Genomic DNA, 20855 nt, shown 5'->3' on the forward strand with positions numbered 1-20855 from the left:
TGTATAAGAGTAAAGGATAATACGAAATAATGTAATAAAATAAAACTATGAGCAACAACAACTCTGCGTGGGATCCTTAATCTTGAATGACAGTAAGCAACCCCTTGCGCGGTCGAGTGTACAATAAGAAGACCTCTGCCTTATAAATCTCTTTTACATGAAACATTTCATAACACTACTACTCCTGTAAGTTTTATATGACTTACTTATATGACTTGTGCACACTGATCCCTTTAACTATTTCTTCGCAAGCCAACCCCTGAAAACTTTTACTATCCCTAAATCTATTCAACAACTTTTATACAATACGTAACAATATCAACAAATTTTATAAAGCAAACAATTTCGCTGCATAGCTTTTGGTACTCTTTACAATATAAAAGCAAGCAAAGCTGCGTTCAAAAAGCTAGATAAAAATACTTGCATAAAAATTTCGTACAACGTTCGAGTCCTGTAGTCCAGTTTCCATTTTACAAATGACACAAACATTTTGAAAGCTAAAAACATTGTTGCCACTTTCGTAGCGCACAGTACAAAGACTGTTCGTCAAAGGGCCGTAATTATCCGTAGGCGGGCGAGTGTTAGCACTCGACGCTGAGGTCGAGATATCTCTCGACGGATCAGCAGCTCACTCGGGATGCACTCTGCGATTCCGTTTGTCACTGCACCCGGCTGCGGTGTGAGCTCTCGCTCTGATAAACGCACGTCAACGCGCTCTGAGCACGGAACGCCTTTAACCACCGTTGCAATCTGCCGGCTTTGCTATGTAACATGACCGAGACGCGCCGTTTGAGGAGATATGAAATGGTTATTACTTGCTTGCGTTCCGATTGCATATGTGAACACGCCGTGGGAATATAAATGATACTTTCACGTATATGAAACACGTACGGAATATAGGCTGCAATTTGCGCTGGCAACTCTACGTCGGCGTATTTAATTGACATTTTTCATTCATTAAAGTGTGCTGTGAAAGGAAATGCAACGCGAGTGTAAACGACACGTTAAATAGATAAACCGTTTAGATATTTGCACTTTACTCGTCGCCATGTGTGCGAGCGAGTCGGGCTGGGACGTAATTAGCCGACCGCAAAGTTCACCGGAATGCTTTAAACACTGCCACATGCCTACGACTATCTCGCTGTTTTGCATTGCACAAACTATTTTATTTCCCCCCTAACTAAGACCAATTAGTTAATTTTGGTCCATCCGCTTTAAGAAGTATCAATGTTCTCATTCTTTACGAGTAGCTTTAAGTGCAAAGTTGTTCGCGATCGTGCCGCTCCATTCTGATTACTTGGCCTTCCAATTGCTTCTTTCTTTGTTTTGATTGGCTCCCAGTCCGTTGTATTTACTTTTTCTTATTATAAAAATGCTTTCTCGCTTTGAACCATTTGAATACTGAAATATTTATGTAGGCATTGCTGTGTTTAATGGAAAACTTTTGATTATGCTGGTGTAACAACAATGGGCAGGTTCGCAAAGTATCGTTATACAAACGTTTCATTTTCAATGTGTGTCCTATAAAATTGCAGATAATAGTCAGACTGTCGTCAAAACAATCTTTGTTTTATGTTAACGTGACACACCATAAACAACAGTTTCGGTATGTTGTGACTGTGATTTCAGTAACAGCAAGGTAAAAGCTTTTTAAAGTCGTAAAATACATCGAGTACACCACGAACGAGCATCCGTCCGCTCGAGTAAGCTGATAAGACTTTACGGTTCGAGTTTCAGCACTCCCTATTTACGTCGTAAAATGTTCTAGGTTTGTTATAAATTATCCGCGCCGAAGCGGTAATGAAGCTGTAGCAGCGTGGAGTAGTGTGGAGCCTATTATTCAACAACTTCCAGTTTCCTAATTCATTAACGATGGAGCAAGTTCGCGACAATAGCTAATTTATGTATTCCGTCTGGAGTGAAATCTCGGGGAATTATTATAAAGTAATCTAAGTTAGGCGACCCGTGGAGAGACGAGGGGGTTGACAGGTGTTTAAATATACGTTCAACCGCTCCCCACTGGTGCTCGCCGGAGATTCACCGTATTACATCCGAGGCGGACTCGTTCGAGCGTGCGGTTGTCGGATTAATTGCTCGCTCCAACACGGGTGGATACTTACATTCTGCTCTCGATTTAAACTGTTACGTGCGCTTTCAGCATAAAAGAGCTCCAAATGTAGAGAAAGTTTAATCTGACCACTTACAAGCCGGGGTAACTTATTAGCTTTGGGTGTGTGCTGAAATCTAATGAGAGCGAATTGCATTGCTGACTTAAGATCCCTAAGTGGATTTCTATTACTAATACTAACTTTTGCGATTATGTGTTATAGTTCCCGCCAAACTGCTAGTCCGCTTTGAAGTTTTCGCGAATAGGTGTAGTCATACAATTTGTTATGGCGACGTGATTCATTTCTATATTCAGAGCAGACTAGCAGTTTTACGCGGACAATAACTGTACAATGAATTTAATTTTCTATAGTTATTTTATTTACAACTAACTTAGCTTCTGTGAGAAGTTTGTAACACATTAATACGTGTCGTACATAAAGTATGTGAGGTCTTTGACGTGTTTTATTTTTAGGGTGCCGTACGGAAAGGAAATTTATTGCTAAGCCTACACCGTCTATCCGTTCATCTGTCTGTAATATGATTAAAGATATAACCATCTGGGTTTTTATAAATCATTGTAACCTAGATGTGGATATAAAGAGTACGGCTCGTACTGCATACTTTCATTAAAATCTATTCATCAAGATATATCATTGGAATATCTAGATTGTAGAGTTCGATAACAGATGGCATACATTGTACGTTTGTGTATATTAAGACGCACGCCCATCGCGTCCGTCAATCGCGCAAGTGATGTCTCCCCGCGATCGTTATAGTGTCATCACGTGTTTACGGCCACACGCCTGAATAACTCATCTGGCAGCGATCCTCAAGCGCCCATTTAATTGGCCGCTCCCGTCGCGCGTCTCACTCAACCTCACCAGCCCGTCGCTCGTCACATTGCACGTCATAATAAACTTGTAATGTATATAGAAACGCCCGAGACGACGTCTTGCGCTAGTAAAAACTAACGCTATAATGATCGTCGGCTTTTTTCGCTCTTATCTTTCACCATCACCGCGAGAAGAAGCGGTAATGCTTTATTACATCCAGAACAGTTTGTTACCGACCTGTCTTTAAAATGATGTAGTTAGAATGATTTATGTTCCTCTTATGCAAATATTGCGAGAATGTTTGTCGAGATTTAAATATATTTCTTATTTAAAATTAATATCCACAATGAATATTAAATAATTGCTTAACTTCATTATTTAAAATACCTATTTATTTATTTTACTTTATTTAAATATCTCTACGCTAATACTTTAATTTGTTTTCATTAAACCTCTACACATTTTTTTTATGTAAGAGAGGTTGAAATAAGGAATGTACGTATAAAATAACGCTAGCAACTAGTGTAGGATTAGGAACGAAGCAAACCAAAGGTCGAAACGAGGAAATCACGTCGTTTAAATTTTCGCACTCGCTCCGAGCTCCGATGAAAGCTTCCAACCACCATTAGAAAGTCTTAGACACAGATCGGTAAACATTTTACCTCGGCTGCATGTAGTTACGTAACACGTGAACGTGTGGCACCAATATCAATATTACTCGCGATAACTTTAATAGCCTGTTTGAGAAAAGTCGTGCCCATAAATTCGCAAGAATGTTGTAATACGCCTTATCTCTTAATAAACAATATGCCTTGGGCGTTAAATTAAATCCGTCGTCGCACTAAAACCAATAACTTTGATAGCATTAACACTAATTAGATATTAAAAATGCAAATTCAAATATTGACTTGTGATCTTTTAACTCAATTTACCTTGAGGCATAGATAAACGGATAGATTGATAAAAATAAAACAAAAAATCAAGATACGATTTGAATTAATTGATATGACTTTTACGAGCGTTCATTGTTTAAATTCGTTCACAATTGAGAAGGCATAAAGAGATTAAAATGGTCTTTTAATGAATACTGGAGCGAGCGGAACCGGTCCGGAGTGGCGCGGCGGCGCTGGCCGTCGTGTAATATCCCCTGTGTACATTCTCGCGAGCTCATTAAAGCGGTTTTTGTCCTCGCCTTGTGTTTATCTTATTACCTTGCTGGACCCTGTCGCTACTTACTAAGTTGCACAACCGCAGGCGGGCACGCGCAAGCGATATACGATTTTGTTTTAAGCGCATGATTCAATAACTTAAGGATATAGACTTTGTGGCATTTATCTGGTGATGAAAGGAATGATTAGTCCTTGTTATTTTATAAGGATGAGGACGGTATGGACAAAAACACAGTCCTAGTAATAATGTGTACGAATTTAATAAATATATTGTCTTAATTTTTCAAAGAAAATATCGTAATTAATAAAATGTAGTAAATATGACGAAAATTGTTCCTAAAAAACTGATTTTTGAAATTATACTTCTTTTGGGGCGTTTAGGAAACATGATCAGTATTTTTTTGTAAAACCTAGATCAAAATGGACACCATAATTTCGGCTACTTTATTTTTATTAGTTTTGGTATGATACGATACCAAACATTTTACAATATTTTGTTTATTTTATCGTCACTATTTTTTCTCTAGCTTTGATCCACTCGTCGGCAGTTAGACGACACCCTTTTAAATCCGACGCCCGGTTGTATTGTAACTGAATGTCACATCATTTTGATCGCGCACGCTTTCCGCACCACGTCCTTTGACCCTGTTTTTAATGGATATCAATTTTGAATGGATGTTCAAGGGCTGTTGTGTAATGTGTTATATCTCAAGAATAATAAGAGATGTTTGTTTATTCTGACATTTAATAAATGCTGTTATTTTAATTTACATTTAACATTTTAATACGACTTTCAATAGGAGAGCGTTAAATTGTATTTTATCTTTCTTTCGTAATGTCCGATGAAACGCTTAAAAGGCCGATAATGTCTGAAACATGTATTGATAACAATCTTATCTTACCTCGATTACTTCCATCATGTTGTAAATTATCTTTAGCTAAAATCTTAAGTGTATAATTGTAAGCTAAACTGTTTCATTTCGTAAATATTGTTCTTGTCGATGCCTATCGTGTCTCTCATTCGTAAAATTAAAACCTCTCTTACTATTTTCCATGCTTTGATGCTTATAAAATTGCATTAATACAATCGGTTGTACTGTAACATCAGTTCGCGCCAGTCAACGATAATTCAACAGTAATTTCAGTATTTCGAAGTATGTAACCATTAAAGTTGGTGCTCGAGTACATAATAGTTTTATTTTACGCCTGCCATAAATTTAAAGCGTATAATGTGCTAAGAGACAGATCATTATTTTATATGGATGCTGTAGCAGTATTCCACTGCACTTGAGCGTACGTTGTCGGATTATTCCCCTCTTTATGCCGTCGAGCTAGATGCGTCGACCACTTTGTTGTTTTATACCTTGTCTCGGAGCGACTTTGTGCATCGCCTCATTGCTCTTCGTCGTTTCGTTCAGTTTTCCCTCTTTATTTTGGGCTCACGTTACTATGTAAATTTATTTTAAAAACTAGCGACCCGACGGCGGCTCACTAACATTATATCCCTGTATATATTAACACCGTACTATTACTCCATTACATTAATAGCCTGTTGTAACTTTGTATCTTTATGTTAAGTAAATTGAGTTAGGTAATAAAACGGATTACAATATCCCACTGAAAGTATGCCAAGTAAAATATTATTTTCATAATGTAATTCAATATGATTCGACGAGAAACAAAAACGTGAACAGTAGTTGTAAATGGAAATTGAATCATTAAGTTACCGCAGTGGAGGATCCACCTCGGCGGGCGTTTAGGAGCGAACTACATTTTTACACGGCGAGTAAACAAAACGAGTTAGCGATGTCGTTGCGCCGCTTTCCCCGTATTCCAAAGGAACAAGCTTGAACATTCACTTTAATACCTTTGTTCTACAGCGCTCTACAACACTTGAGCCGCCCGGAGCTTGGTAACGTTTCAGCTTCAGCTTTGCTCGTCTCGGTATTGTCGAGATTTTTCCATTCTGTGAAATTCGAAACTTTCCGATATATTGTTGCAGTGTATTGGTTTTGATTTTTCGTTACGATGTCATTGCAGAATACGATGTTGAGATTGTTATTTGAAGACGATGTTGGTTCCTTTTTCATTGATAAGTTTATGTCCAATATTTTAGAGTTTACAGTGTTTAAACGAGTGCTTACATAATACACCCGCGATCTTAGATAATGTTGGTTTAATACGAGAGCAGTTTTCACGACAGTTAAGAATATTTTCTTCGGCCGACGACGAGGAGGTACATAATTTCAAGATCGCCAAGAGAGACCCGGCCTAGGTCACAAGTCGGCAAATAAATCGTGCCCGCTACAGCAGACGTTCATGACTCCGCAGACATTATGCCTTGAGTTTTATGCCGTAAAATCAATTTTCAAAGGTTTTGTTTATACAATTAAATATATATAAATTTAATATATCTTGTTTATAGTAGGTATAATTCTATAAACAAGATATATTAAATTTATATATGTGCTTTATTTTGCATTTAATATCAATAGAACATGCATACACACGGCATGTAACAAGTCCTCCCCTTGCCACTTCTTTAAAATGAAACAATAGCGCATTACACAAAAAAAATAAACTGCACGATTGTACAAAATCACGGTCGTAAAATATTATAAGATGGTACGATTACTGTCATCGTGAAATTGTGTTTAGTGAGTTTATTCATTACTCCGCGCCGGGGGAGCGAGCGAGCGAGGGTGGCCCGCCACCCCTCTTTCCTCTGCTCAGTTTATGGATATAACCTCGACAAAATATCCCTAAAATTGAACTGTTTTTATTACGCTCTCCCTTTATCTCTTTTGGTTTGTTGTGCCCTCCATACCGCGTTATTATTTTATTAGGCGACTTAGGTACATAACGTAATGGGACTTTTAAGTCCCTAATTGTTTCTCTTTTGAAATTCTTTTTCAAGCTTTCATGTAATAGACTGTTATGAGCACCCCCGCAATATGTTTTATTTTGGGTCGTGAATATTGCATGTGATGGGAAGCTTTTAATCGGGATTTTATACTGGAATAAAGAACAAAGCCTTATTCCATTTGTGGCTGATATAAAGTAGCTTGTGCACCTCAATTTCATTATTTGATTTATAATTTTTTGCTAAATGTAAGCACGAGTGATCTGATAAGTTAGAATGCAAGCGCAAGTGCTAATAAATAATTCGTGTCTTGCGCATTGTCGAGAAAGCACATAAATCCTTGTTACAATTACCTTTTTTTAATGGAAAGTCAAATTAACAAAATTTATTAGGCAATATAACAGATAACAAATATCTAATAATTAATATGTCCGTTTCGTTTCATGTTTTATTCATTGCATCATCACAGCTGAAGACTCGCGGGCCGGTGTCGTGACAAATTGAAATATCGGGTGCGATTTTTCTGTATCATTAAATGTAAACATAGTTTAGATGCCAAATAGTTTGCAAAAACGATAAAACAAAGCGGCTGGCAAACGACCAAGTCGCGCAGTGCGACACGAGTGGATGAGCGCGCGATTTGCAACGCGAACACTGAACACCGGCTACAAACAGCGCAGCCAGTGTTGCCGGCTGCCACGTTCTTCTAGTCTATTATAGTGCTGCTATTGAACTGGAATTTGCACATTTTGTTGTAGTTTTGCTAACCTCTACATTTGTGTTGTGTTGTATGTAAACTTTTTAGCTGTGATTTATAGTTACGATGTCGAGAAATCCTCGTGTTTAGTGATACTGAATAATAATGATAGTTTTATTTTCATAGTCCTAAACAATTAGAAACGTGTATCGCCTTTTTTATTCTAAGAATATTTTGATAAATAGGCACTAGTAGACTAGTACCAACTTTCATTCATACTCGTAAGTGGGAAATACACCTAAATATATTAACTATTTCTACTCGTGATATAACCATACGTTTGAACATCGGGCAACTCTAATCGCTTAGCAACACTGACGTGTCTCTCTCTCCAACATTCACCGCCGCGCTTAGCGCAGATTTGTACGAATTCATTTTAAATGGAGCCGCCAGATCGCAATTACACTCCCTTTGAGCATACGGAATGCGTTCTACTCGTATATGACATTCAATTCAATTTCGCGCACAAAGCGCGCGTCGAAATTCTCTTTCTCTTTGACCAAATCCTCTTATGCAACAATGCTTTGTTAGCGAAACAGCGTCAAGTTAACAGACTGCACGTTTGCACCGCACGGAAATGTATTTTGCAAATACGCGATGTGCACGCCGTCATAAATGAAATGTCCCTTGAATTAAATATACCGCTGTGACATTCGTAAACACTCTGAATACATGAGCGTTTTTAATTCAAGGTTAAAAATAACAAGCCGTGTTTATATTTAGCGTATTGCAATCCGTCTCGTTCTATTTGTGCGCTCGTAGCTATATTTCAGAAGACTTGCAATGCGAGATCGCGTATCGGCGTGTGGGTTGATCGATGCTGTCAAGTGCATAAACAACTCAGTTGGCAGGCGGCTGGCGCATTCCGCCGAGAGTCGATCACGTCCACCTGGCCGCAGACGCGTGTAAATCTTTTGATTTCCTTTTTTGATTAAATTGAGAGAAAGGGAAATGTTGTCTTATGCATTCAGTTCGACTATTCGATTTTTATCGAGACTAGCTTCTGCGGCAACTTCTTTTGAACTGTGTTACGTAACTGACATATGACTATACATAGATTCTTATGGAATGGTATCTTTGGTGTCTTCTATAAACATGGAATTCAACGGTCAATAAATACACTATACAAATTTTTTTTTTTCGTATTCCTAAATTTCTCGAGGGACTTGTCGTATCTAAACATACCTATCATGTCTCTACTTATGATACCTAATTGGGCCACTAGTATAAGAATATTCGGAATTTAACTAGAAACTCCTTTGGTTATGTGTTCTATAAAATATGTATGCTGTAATCAGCTTTAAGTAAATCTCTGTTCATGTTACATCATATTTTATTAATGTATAAGTGTTTGGCACACATCGACGGTAAATATTTACGTGCACGTTCGACTCGCCCGTAAATGTTCGCGCAAGGAGGCGGGGGTTAAGTTGTAGTTAATTAATTTACACGAGAGCGGGCGAGGTGAGGCTCGATTAGCGGAATAAATTGGTCTTGCGGCGGCGTAATCCGGGCGCAGAGCAGCACCAACAAAGCCGGCTCAATCGCCCTCCATACCGTGCCCGGAGTACGGGCCTTGATGCTTACTCATTATTTATTCACATCTATAACGAGATTGTCAGTGCTCGCCCTCGGCCTACTCCAGTATGATGCTCTTAGTCGCTCATTTTGCGACCTTTTTGCCGGTATTATTTTTGGTAATGCGACTTGCTCAGATGAATGGCTGATAAAATCTTGTCCATTAAAATGTCAATGCTTACTCTATTTAGACACCTATTTGTGTTTGGTTGTTCTGTTATCTCAAGTTGTTAAATTATTATTCTTAACTTTCCACAATGAAAGTACTTCCACAGTATGAAATAATATTATATCATTGCGGTTAAATCAGAAATAAAAAATGTCTTTCTTTTCTAATCTGTGGTAAAATGAAACAGCTACAGTTATTATGCAAAAATCTCTCACTGAAGTAAAAACGACTTCATATTTGGACAGTAAAAGTCTATTCTGCGCGATTCTCTTTTATGTTAGCGCTAAAAAGACTAATAAATGTTGGACTATCTGGCGAAACTCACAAAACCGCCCGGAAACAATGTAGCTCTTGAGAAATTTTTAGTGAAAAGATATGAAAAGCGGCGGAGTACTTGCAAACGGCTAGATAATGCCGGCAGATACTCGGCGTATTCGTTGAAAATTTGATGTCACCTCGCGCTGCACTCTCTACTGCTACTAGGGTTGCTCGCCGCCTCTTTACCCCCGAAGCACTTGTCGGAAGCTACACTAATTTAATTTTAAAATATATTTTAGACGTTTCATAAAAATAAGAGCAATTCTAACTTTACTAATCTGTTTTGTAAAACCCCAAATACCCGTTAAAATAACAAAACAGCCCGTAATAAACAAACCTAATAATGGCATTAGAGAATAAATCTTCCACAATTTTGCATAATATAAATAATGAAGTCAAAATAATGGAATAATTTGCAATAACAGAATGCAATTTGCAACCCTAACTCGCCCCCACCTCCTCCCACTGCTCCCGCTCACTGACGTAGATGACAGTAAATATCGTTTACATTTTATCCGTTAATATTTCATCTTCAATCTCGACGCTTCAAATACTGATCATGGAATAACAAACGGCTTTGTGCAACAAATCTCGGCTTTTTAAAAATATTTTATATACATTCTCGGATTAAAAGCAAGCTCCCTTTTGTTCTTTTGAGGTTTTCGCACACTTTGTTAAGATCAACATTGTCAACGCAAATGGAAAAAAATGTAGAACATTTTTTCTTTAAAAATGCCAACTTCAATCCTGTACCAGAATAAAGTTGTTTCGAATTTTTTATAACATTAACATCATGCGCATACAAAATGTAATTGCACACTACTACTTAGTTTGTCCAGACAAAGTTTTAAACACCGTTTTTGTTAAATGTGTTTCATCCGCGAATAAGTATGCGCGACTGCACTCTAGAACTAACTTCAACGTTATTCCTCATTACGATTCAAAGAACGCAGACTCGACTCACTTCGGATCATTAATATGTTTTGTGCATAACATACTCGTTGTCACCTTGTAATATGTCCTCGTCCGTTCTAAAGTCACACTTTCAAAAATGTTCGTCTCGCACTTTCTCTTTTTCCTTATCCGTTCATTGTTATTTTGGAAAAGGAAGCCGCGTTGCTTTCCACTTTTGTCCTTTTTTTCTTGGTACCGCTTTAATTAGAGAACATTCATCTGGCTTTGTCGAAATAAATATAACTGCAATCTATCACAAATTGTGTTTTCTATCTACCCTTTCTAACATTAAAATAAACCTAATATTAATCATTCTTAACATTCTACAAATAAACGCCCACTTCGTAATTTTGCGTAGATAACCTTTCCCATTATATATTATATTATATTATATCGTAATAATATAAAGTGATTTCATTCATCCTTACCAATTATTAAAACGAGTAGAAAATTCACTGATACGCTCTCCATTATCTGGCAAAAATAAAGCGTGCGTAAAATAAATTATGGGAACCTCGAAAATTTAATCGTTGCTGAAATAGCTTCGATCGTTATCGCGGTGCCGTTCTCCCTCCCTCGTCGGAAGGCGGGCCCCGAGGGTCGGCCGTAAACCGGCACCTCTAGTGTATCGTAAGTGTTAATTACTTTTGTCACTCCGCAAGCGAGCGGTTAACAAATCATGTTGTTAGATAATACCGCAATTGAGGACCGTTTGATGTCGCTTCACGCCTAATTGTTTGTATATAATGTTAGTGTATGTGTTAGCGTCGTAACATTTTCGTCAATGTTCATAACACTTACGTGATCGTTGTGCCCGTCTGCAATATCACGGAGGTTACTCGACGTCTGCGGTTTTCTTAGCGCTCGTAATGGAAATGGGTCATTGGAAAAATCTCAGCATAGCAGAGTTGTGGGTCGTGCCCCGAAAAACTTAACGTAGCGCGGGGGTCTTTCTCTACCGGCGCTGTCATTTTCAAAGCGCGTCGTTGCTTTTCTCTTTTGCCTCTCGTCAAATTGTTGGTATTATAAATTATTATGCCTTTAAGCGCTTTTTACGGTTAAATCGATAAGCGGAGTTTTTATTGCATCATTAACAAGCTGCGAGGGTACCGAAGCGATTTCAATCTGCGTAATCAATGCCGGAAGCGGTCCGCATTACGTTGAGTAAAACTTAATTGGTGCTCGAATATAAAATACTGCCCTACATCGTAGCTCAATACGCGCATCATAAAGCCGTACCGAACGTTTTCATATTTTATTTTTGTTTATTTGTTTTTATTAAATTATAATTATTTTAGTATAAATATTTTCATATCTTGTTTTGTAAATGTTATATAAGATTTTATATAACATTTTATATAACCTTTATAAAAGATAGAGACGTGCCGTGGATGAAGTATTTTTTTAAACATTTTCTTGAGCACACTAAGCTAGTAGCTAAACATCAATATGTTTTACTTCGTTTCAATAATACAATTACACTACTTACTATTTATATTCGTTGTATTAAATAGTTATTTTTTCCTTTCCGAGAAAAGGAAAATTTATACGCGTACAAATTTCCAAACTATTTATATTTCCATTTGAGTATAACTATCAACACTATAAATGAATAAAGTAGCGGTCTGTAGCTAATAAATGAAAAGTCTAATCGTTAAGTAAATAGCAATCATAAAGTACTATGCAATGTAATATGTTTTATGATCATTCCGCCACTTACCGCTCCGCGAGCCAGGATGCACTTAGAGCTCTCGTTGGTGTCAGATTAGAATATATTAACTGCAACGTCTGTCTGTACCGAACTGGTCTTTTGAACGTAATAAGTGTGCAGTCGGCTCATGTTTTATATTTATTGATGCAATATGTTTAGCGCTTTAAGCTCCTTGGAACTTGGTATGGCATTCTTCAACATTGCTGCCGTTTGAATATTGAGAATAATATTGAGAGTTTAGCTTTATATTCTCTTATTTATTACTTCTTTAACGTCTGCAATACAATAGGGTATTATGGTATAATTATAACGAATATCAATATTCGTTACAATACAATAAGCAGCTATACTAAAATCAAAAGGACATGCACTGTTCAATTGATTACCGCAAATAGAAATGTATTATTATAATATCAATTATGTTAACCCACTTAAATTATATTGCCAATATGAATATTAAAATTGTATATGAGCGTGTTAAATTGCTACTCTGATATTAGCTTTATGCGACAAAAGCCGAATGAAATTTCATTATTACGTATAAATAATTTAATCACAGCTCGGCCGCCAGTACATTTCATTGCACAAACGCATTCATTTGGCTTATAATGTACATTGCGTAGGTACTAACTACACAATAAATTGATGTTGCGGTTAGGGCTGCTGAAACACGAGAAATAAAAATAACAAAAAACCTGAATCATGAATACGTTTTTTAAAGATTATGTTATTAGTGTAATCTATCATCTATCGACAAAATGTTGAAATGAAAAAGAGGAATAACGACAAAAACATTTAACACGTAATATCGTGATTCACATAACGCTGATTCTGATAAATAAATAAAGCGGACAACTTTATTCGTATACAACTCGTCATGAATGACATAAATCGAGCGACGAATTCCGACATTTCCGGGTGAATTGGCAACCCTAACCGACATCCGGTAATTAATATGAATGGTTATCTGGAATATAATTTCCCGCAATCAACAAATACAGTGATCGTTTCTATATTAATTTGAAATATACACCGCTCATGTTAATTGAATCATCGTGCCTTATAGTAATTGCGTATTAATTTAATGCTATTTTAATACCTTAATTACGATTACGAATAATGTGTTATTGTGAGGTCAGAAGTCATTGGGATCTAAACCACAACTATAATAGTTGTATAATAGTCGTATAATTAAAATACACTTTTATTATCTATCAAATTAAATTCATGTATCAACAATACGTAAAACAACAAGGTAAATTATAACAATGTAAGCTGTTTTGCCTCTTTAGTGCGATTTAATATGTATATCATTGCCTATAATAAATGTTATTATATAAAATAAAAATAGGACAGGAAAATATACTATCTCCACTAATGACATCATTTACAAAAATATGAATGCTAAAAAGTCTAAAAACATTGTTTGCAGGAATGTAGACGATAAAAATTAAAGCATTTAACGTACATTCACACAATTCCATACAATGTTTGAAATACCGGCAATATACAATGTAATGTACAAACCAATTATAGTATCATTTTAATTGAATATAAATGTAATTATAATAGCCGGCACAATGAAGCGTTTATCGCTTAATAAATTAATCCTATTGGAATGTTTGTGCGGGCACGTATTGGCTTCCGAAAGCCGTTTACATGTGTATCGTATCGCGAGAAATGCTCAACCAAGCGGTTTGTTGGGCGGGCGGCGCGTGCGCGAGGCGCGGGGCGCGGGCCGAGCGCGCCGCCCGCCGCCGGCCGCGCCGCGCACTCCCGCCCCGGCCGCGCGGCCGACGACACGTGTACGCCGACGCGATCGCCTTCTTTGTCTCCGCTCGGTTTACGATCTATCTTTATTTTTGTTCACTGACGGATCGCCTCTGTGCTGCCTTAACGGAAACTCCGCTCTGGATTTCAGTGACACAAGGATTGCAGTGATATTTTTCTTACCGGATTTTGCAGTGCGTTAAAGTGCAATAAAGAATTCTGTGTCGTCATCTTAGTTAAACAAAGGCCGTTCTAAGAGTGACTCTCGACGTATTGTGCAATTAATTTCAGTTAGTTGTAAATGTATTTCAATTAAATTTTTCAATTGACATGTTATTTCGTTACACTAAGAAGTTCGTTTCGTGAACTAAACTCGCAAAGTTTGTGACCCAGAAGTTAGTGACAGTTACCATAGTGAGGATCAAGGATTCTCCTAAAAGCAATGCTGAGGGTAGTAAAAAGGAAGGCAAGAAAAAAAGTGGTAAACAAAAGACTGAAAGTAACGGAACGGTGACGAGCGCGAAAAACGAAAAGACCGTGTCAAGTGTCTCGAAGACGTATAAAGAGGGCCAGAAACAATCCCCCGCAAATGAAAGAGATAACGAGGTATTTTCCCGGCGTTTCCGCCTTACCAAATAAAGCTGAACAGATTTCCCGTTTTTTACTCGGGTGCCAAAAAATAATGCACTGTTCCGTGTAATCTATAGTCTCTTGGCAAACTCTTATATAAGTATTTCCGCATGCGAAGACTTGATAATCTGCCGCATTTTTATTGCGAATATTTTTGTCTACTATTTTACGTAGAGTATATCTACGTTAAACCGTCGAGATTAAGGAAAAAGGAATGAATGTTACATAAGTGACAAGTGTTTTGGATCTCGTGACAGGGTAATAAAGCCAGTCGCTAAGATGTTTATTTATGTGAGATTATGGGATTCCGTTCTGATTTTTATTATACTGGCATATTGTTGGATTATGTACAACTAAGCTTTTGTATATTCGTTAATATATAAACTAACGTTGTTCTAAAACTATGATTGGTGGATTGGTTGATAATTAAAATAAATCTAGAGCCATTCCATGTTTAAAATATAGGTCACAAGTAGGACATAAGTTGTGTTTTCATATTATTTATTAGAGAGCCGAGACGTACCTTTTTTGTAATATGTAACTTGTGTAACGTACAACTAATAATTTAATCCGATTTGTTATCATAGCCGGTGTCTTTCTGATTAAATCTAAATACTCTACACTATTTATGTAAATACATAATAGTATTATCGTAACAACTTTCGCTTGTAACTTTCAGTTTGATACTTAAAATGAATACTGAACTACATTATGACTATAACTTTAATTTTAAACAAGAACGACCTACATTACGTCGATTGTATATACACATTAATATTATAATTTGTAAATAATTTATTCAATACATTGAATAAATGGAAACAGTCGTTTAACACGATATCTGTAACAAACTTTGTACAACCGTCATTGTACAATTGCGGTTAAATATTACACATTGCAAACATTTGCTAACGATATAATTATGCTTACTTTTCTTCAGCTATTTGTAACTAATGCATAGATATAGTCACGCGAATGAATGTAGGTTAATTTTAATGTTGCTTTAAACGTAACCAATTATTTCTGCGTTTATGTACTGTAGCTGGCATATTAATTGCTCCATTATTTCCAACGACCGAGATGATGGATTGAAATTTGAAATCATACCGCATGAGAGTAGATTTAATGAGTAGCGGTTAATTTTTGCTTGTAATTTGAAAACAAAAAAATAAGTGAAGGTTATGTGGATTATAAAAGGTTAAGTAATAGTCTGTCTACCAGAATTTTGTAGTCGCGTAGCCGTGCGTCTGAAATATATTAATGTAAGTAACCGTTTATCGAATTATATCGGGCCGCAATGTGCCATTAGGAATGTAAGCAAAAATGATTGTCATTGTCATATCATGTGACATTCCATTCAAGTCTCCGAAGGCCACAACTCAAGGCTTAGAACTTAGAAAGTTTTATATATGATTTCATATTGATTTAACATGAATGACTTAACACTATTACTTTGTACATATAACAGCAATATCACTATAAAATTAATATATGATTTCTAGTTATTTTTTTCTTTTTTTCCCTAGTAAAAACAGTGTGACTCACTCGAGTCTCACGAATGTATTCAAATGTTATTTCCAAACATCTTATAAATTATATTCTGAGGTTAATATGAAAAGATCTCCCTATTTATGACTTCGTAACAGGATCAACTTGTTATATGTTGTAAATATATTTCTTGTGCGGCTCACATAACACGTATTCCCCTTGAAATCCCATTATGGGATTGACGTACAATGAACAGCAATACTTGAACATAATATTATACACAATAGTGTAGTAATGCTAAATGTAATAAAAGTTGTTTCCTTACACGCTTATTATTTTTAATACATTTAATTATTGCTAATAGGTGACCACAAATGGCCGTACTTGGTAAATATAATATTATATTAATAGTTTACAGCTAAATTATATATAACTAGTTTTTGCCCGCGGCTTCGCCCGCGTTTATAATAAAATATTATAACATACTAACATACATAAAACTGAAAATTCGTACCTTCAACTTTGCTAAAGACCATCACTTGATCAAATGCATAGTTTACGATTCAATCCTTACTAATATCGATTAAAATAATCGATGTTTTGTGTCCAAAAGACCCCGATTAATCGATTTTAGATCGCCATCCCTAGTTCCCGTGGGATTTCCGGGATAAAAACTATCCTATGTCCTTTCTCGGGTGTCAGACTATCTTTGTACAAAATTTCATTAAAATCGGTTCAGTGGTTTAGGCGTGAAGAAGAGACAACCAGACAGACAGACAGACAGACGGAGTTACTTTCGGATTTATAATATTAGTAAGGATTAATTGTGGAAATATTTTCGTAATGATTATAGGGTCAATAAATATAGTCGACGCCAACGAAATAGCAGGCACAGAGTAATAAATTAACAGTATCCGTTGCAGTCTAATCGAATTTAACCGTTAATATTAGAAGTTATTAGTAATTTTGTTGACAATGTTTTCCTGTTTCAAGTTTAAATAATTATAAATTTTAAATATATTCTCACTTTGCGCGATTGGATCTACGTTTTGCGGTACGCTATAATAAGCTTAATATTTAAATGGAGAGAGATAAAGTGTGCAAGTTTTATAATACACACACTTAATATACGAAACACTTCCCAGTACCTAGGTATAAATGTACACTTCCTAGTAGGTAGGTATAATGGTATGAATTCAAATATTAATTAATGTCGTTCAACCAAGAGTGCACTTATTAAAAGCACATACAAGTAGGAACACAATGTGTTATTATTACAATCACAAGTACGCATTTTTGATAATGTTTGATTGTCATTTCAGTTTTCAATATTAACCAATATTACCAATATTACCAATAAATTAATTTTCAATGTGTGCGGAAAGTGACCGAAATTAAAATTATTTACCGGCGAGCGAATGCAATCGCCGGCGATATTAATTAATGCAGTGGAATATGCATGAAAGCAGGTTGAGTATAATGATTATTGAATATTTATATGTAATCTGATAAGAGCAGCCAGGTCGATTCGCGCATTTATAGGCCAATTGAATAGTCAATCACCTTAATCTTGCTTACAAATTACGTATCAACTCGTTATGGATAAACTAATTTACATAATATGACATGCTATAAAAGTATCGATACTGTCGTATATTTTCAATATAATATCTATCTTTATTATCTGTCTGTCAATATATTCCATTTACGAGGTATTCGACTACATTTACAACTTGATAATATTTTATTTGATATGGTATTTCAACTGGTACCTGTACAGTCCAGCCGTGTACGGATTTATAGACTTTACTTATCTTTAAAAATCATGGAATACTCTCCTACTTCACCTTTAAATGATAATCAATATGCCGTCCACGGTGGATAACAATAATGCATGTCCATGAGCGGCAGTAGCCACTTACTATCAGGTGAACTGCAAGCTCGTCTGCTACTCCTATATTATAAAAGAAAAGATAAACCTCGTGGTTGACCTATTTCAAAATACTGATACTACTTATACTGTACTTTGTACTATGGAGCTATTGATAATAATCGCAACTATTCGATAAGTAACAGTATTAAATGCTTATATTATGTCAATCGGACTATCCTCTCTAACCAAAACGCGATAGCACCACCGTTGCTGGAATGAGTATTTAAGTAGAAACAGATAAATTCCATCATATGCCCAACAGCAACCAACTTTACATTAATTTATTAATAAAAACAAAACAATCAATCCGCAGACCACAATTTAAACAGTCAACGTGTTTGTATTTATTCGTAACAAAAGTAAACAACTCCAAAATAAACCGGTGAAAGCAAAATACAACTGCAATACATCCCCGAAAATATCAGGGACGAGTATGATTTTAAAACAGAATGTTCCACAACTTTTGTTTGTATAAATGAGAATGTGAAACGGTACGGATTGTCTGAATTTATTCCACTGTACAATGCGCGTATGTACCACCACATCGTAGGAAATTTTGTATGCAGCATAAATTCAGGTCACGAACAAACAATTCTCGTGCTAAATATTCATAGCGGCCACTTAGTATTTTTTTCACACGATTCACACAAGTTTATTGCTTTTAAGACCCGTCAGTTTATCGCCTATTTGTATTCAAAAATAAAGTCATGAGATTTAACTGAGAAACCTGCTCCAACTTCAACATGAGGTATTCACGTCCTTATATTAGCAATTCATATTATGTATTAAAATTTGCACTAAAATACACTTATATGCATTGCTGAACACTTCTAAAATTGTAAGCCAGTTTTGATACTAAAAGTTTGCATAATGTAGGTGGGGAATATTTGAATTTCATCACAAATAGGAAATACTAGAATCTACATTATTACATTATGCTAATTTTATGTTACCTCCAGTTAATAGACCATATTTTTGATATATTTCACCTTATATGAATATAATGTTTTCAATCATATGTCGCGGAAGATCTACAGTTACATTACAATACGCAGTAGGTATAGTAAAATATCTTAATGTACTGTGTTTCAAGTTATATCTCTTTAAAATATTGACTAACAATTTGATCACCCACTATTTGTACACGGATAAGTAATATACCTATCATGAGCTGTTAATAATAATATGTAGATTAGACAACCTAATCGTATGCAGACAGGTTAAGTAATTTGATCGATACAGATGTATTAAATGTTAATTAATATGTCGTTTAAATATAGATCCGGTCGGTCGTTTAAACGAAACAACTAATCCAATAACCGGCTAATAGAAAAACACTGGTGATTAGAAAGTCGCCGCGAGCTAAGATTGCGAGCCTCTGTTTGAACTTAGCCACGATTCAAATTCTCCTTGAATTTTAAGTCGTATCCTATTAAAAGTTTGCGCAAGTATTAGAATTTCGAATGAGGGGCGAAAAAGCTATCATGCCGTTTTCCGGATTCCCCTCCTCGCCGCAACGAGCGAGCAAACTCGCTTAGAACAACCCTTCAAATACCGACTCGTTTTACACTCGTTTCTCTCTAGAATTCCTACCTATTTTCTAGCACCATCTGAATCGATGTCTCTATTACGGAAAGTCAAATCATAATTGATAACAATCCGAACTTTTGATATAAAAAATAATAAATTGACGCTTCTGGTTTTTTATTTTAATTTTGGTATACATCTTAATACAATCTTGATCAATCGTCCGACCGAATTAATATTCAAAGTTTTATTTTGACAAGGTTGAGTAATGGGGTCGTTTATTTTTATTGCTGGTTTATTTTGACTGGCGCGAGTTTCGCTCGGAGGTGGGCTCGGCCGAACTATTATTACTTGCCGACACGACATCACTCATCGCGCTAATATCTCTGTGATTATCTATTTTAATGTGAAATCGTTTTGACAAGTGGCCAACGCCAACTCCACTTCGGACACAACTCGTTACAAAGAATTTATGAATAACTACAAAAGCATTCCGTGTAAAAATAATCTGTCACGAGCTTTTTTTTTGTAGGTCGTAAACGAAAATGTAGCAATATTTGAATATTATATACATATTTAAATGTTAACTATTTTAAACTGAGCAACTATTTCAATTTTCTTGCACATTTGTCAAGTGAGTTATGTTAATAGCTTCTGAGTGTTTTTATAAATATGTCTGTCCGCGATTTCGTTACAAAATTCCATTAAAATGACATAATAACTTTAATACGAGGATGTTCTCCAAATTTATGTGACCCTCAATAAATTCAACCGCAAGTAGGTACACACAGTTACGTAACAAATAATAAGTTACGTGAGTATTATTTCCAAATGATAAATAATCTGACCACATGTACACATGAAATAATCCATATTTATTCCCTATTTAATTTAGTTTGTGGCTACATTTTATACAGTAAAATAAGCATGTCATGAATGTCATGTTAAATTTATACGTTTAACCCTTGCACTTAAAATAAATACACTAAGTTTTAATTCTGACTCTAAGAAAATTCTCTGTGAAGTCTCATAAAAATAGTTACGTC

General features: G+C 35.8%; 1 protein-coding gene across 7 annotated transcripts in view; it reads left to right on the top strand.

The window, feature by feature from the left end:
- tay (tay bridge kinase) overlaps positions 1 to 20855 on the top strand; it is an 81317-nt gene that overhangs the window by 47105 nt on the left and 13357 nt on the right. Inside the window, exon 1 of one of the 7 annotated variants that reach the window (XM_073093055.1) lies at positions 14599 to 14837. The exons of the other annotated variants lie outside the window; for them this stretch is intronic. The gene's annotated coding sequence lies outside the window, so the exon portion shown is untranslated. Of the gene's footprint in view, positions 1 to 14598; positions 14838 to 20855 lie in introns of those variants that run through there. 7 annotated transcript variants of the gene reach the window in all.

Source organism: Epargyreus clarus, unplaced genomic scaffold (assembly GCF_041222505.1).
Source record: "Epargyreus clarus isolate Ecla_fem2 unplaced genomic scaffold, WU_Ecla_fem_2.2 ptg000004l, whole genome shotgun sequence".
In the NCBI taxonomy this organism is placed as follows: Eukaryota; Metazoa; Arthropoda; class Insecta; order Lepidoptera; family Hesperiidae; genus Epargyreus; species Epargyreus clarus.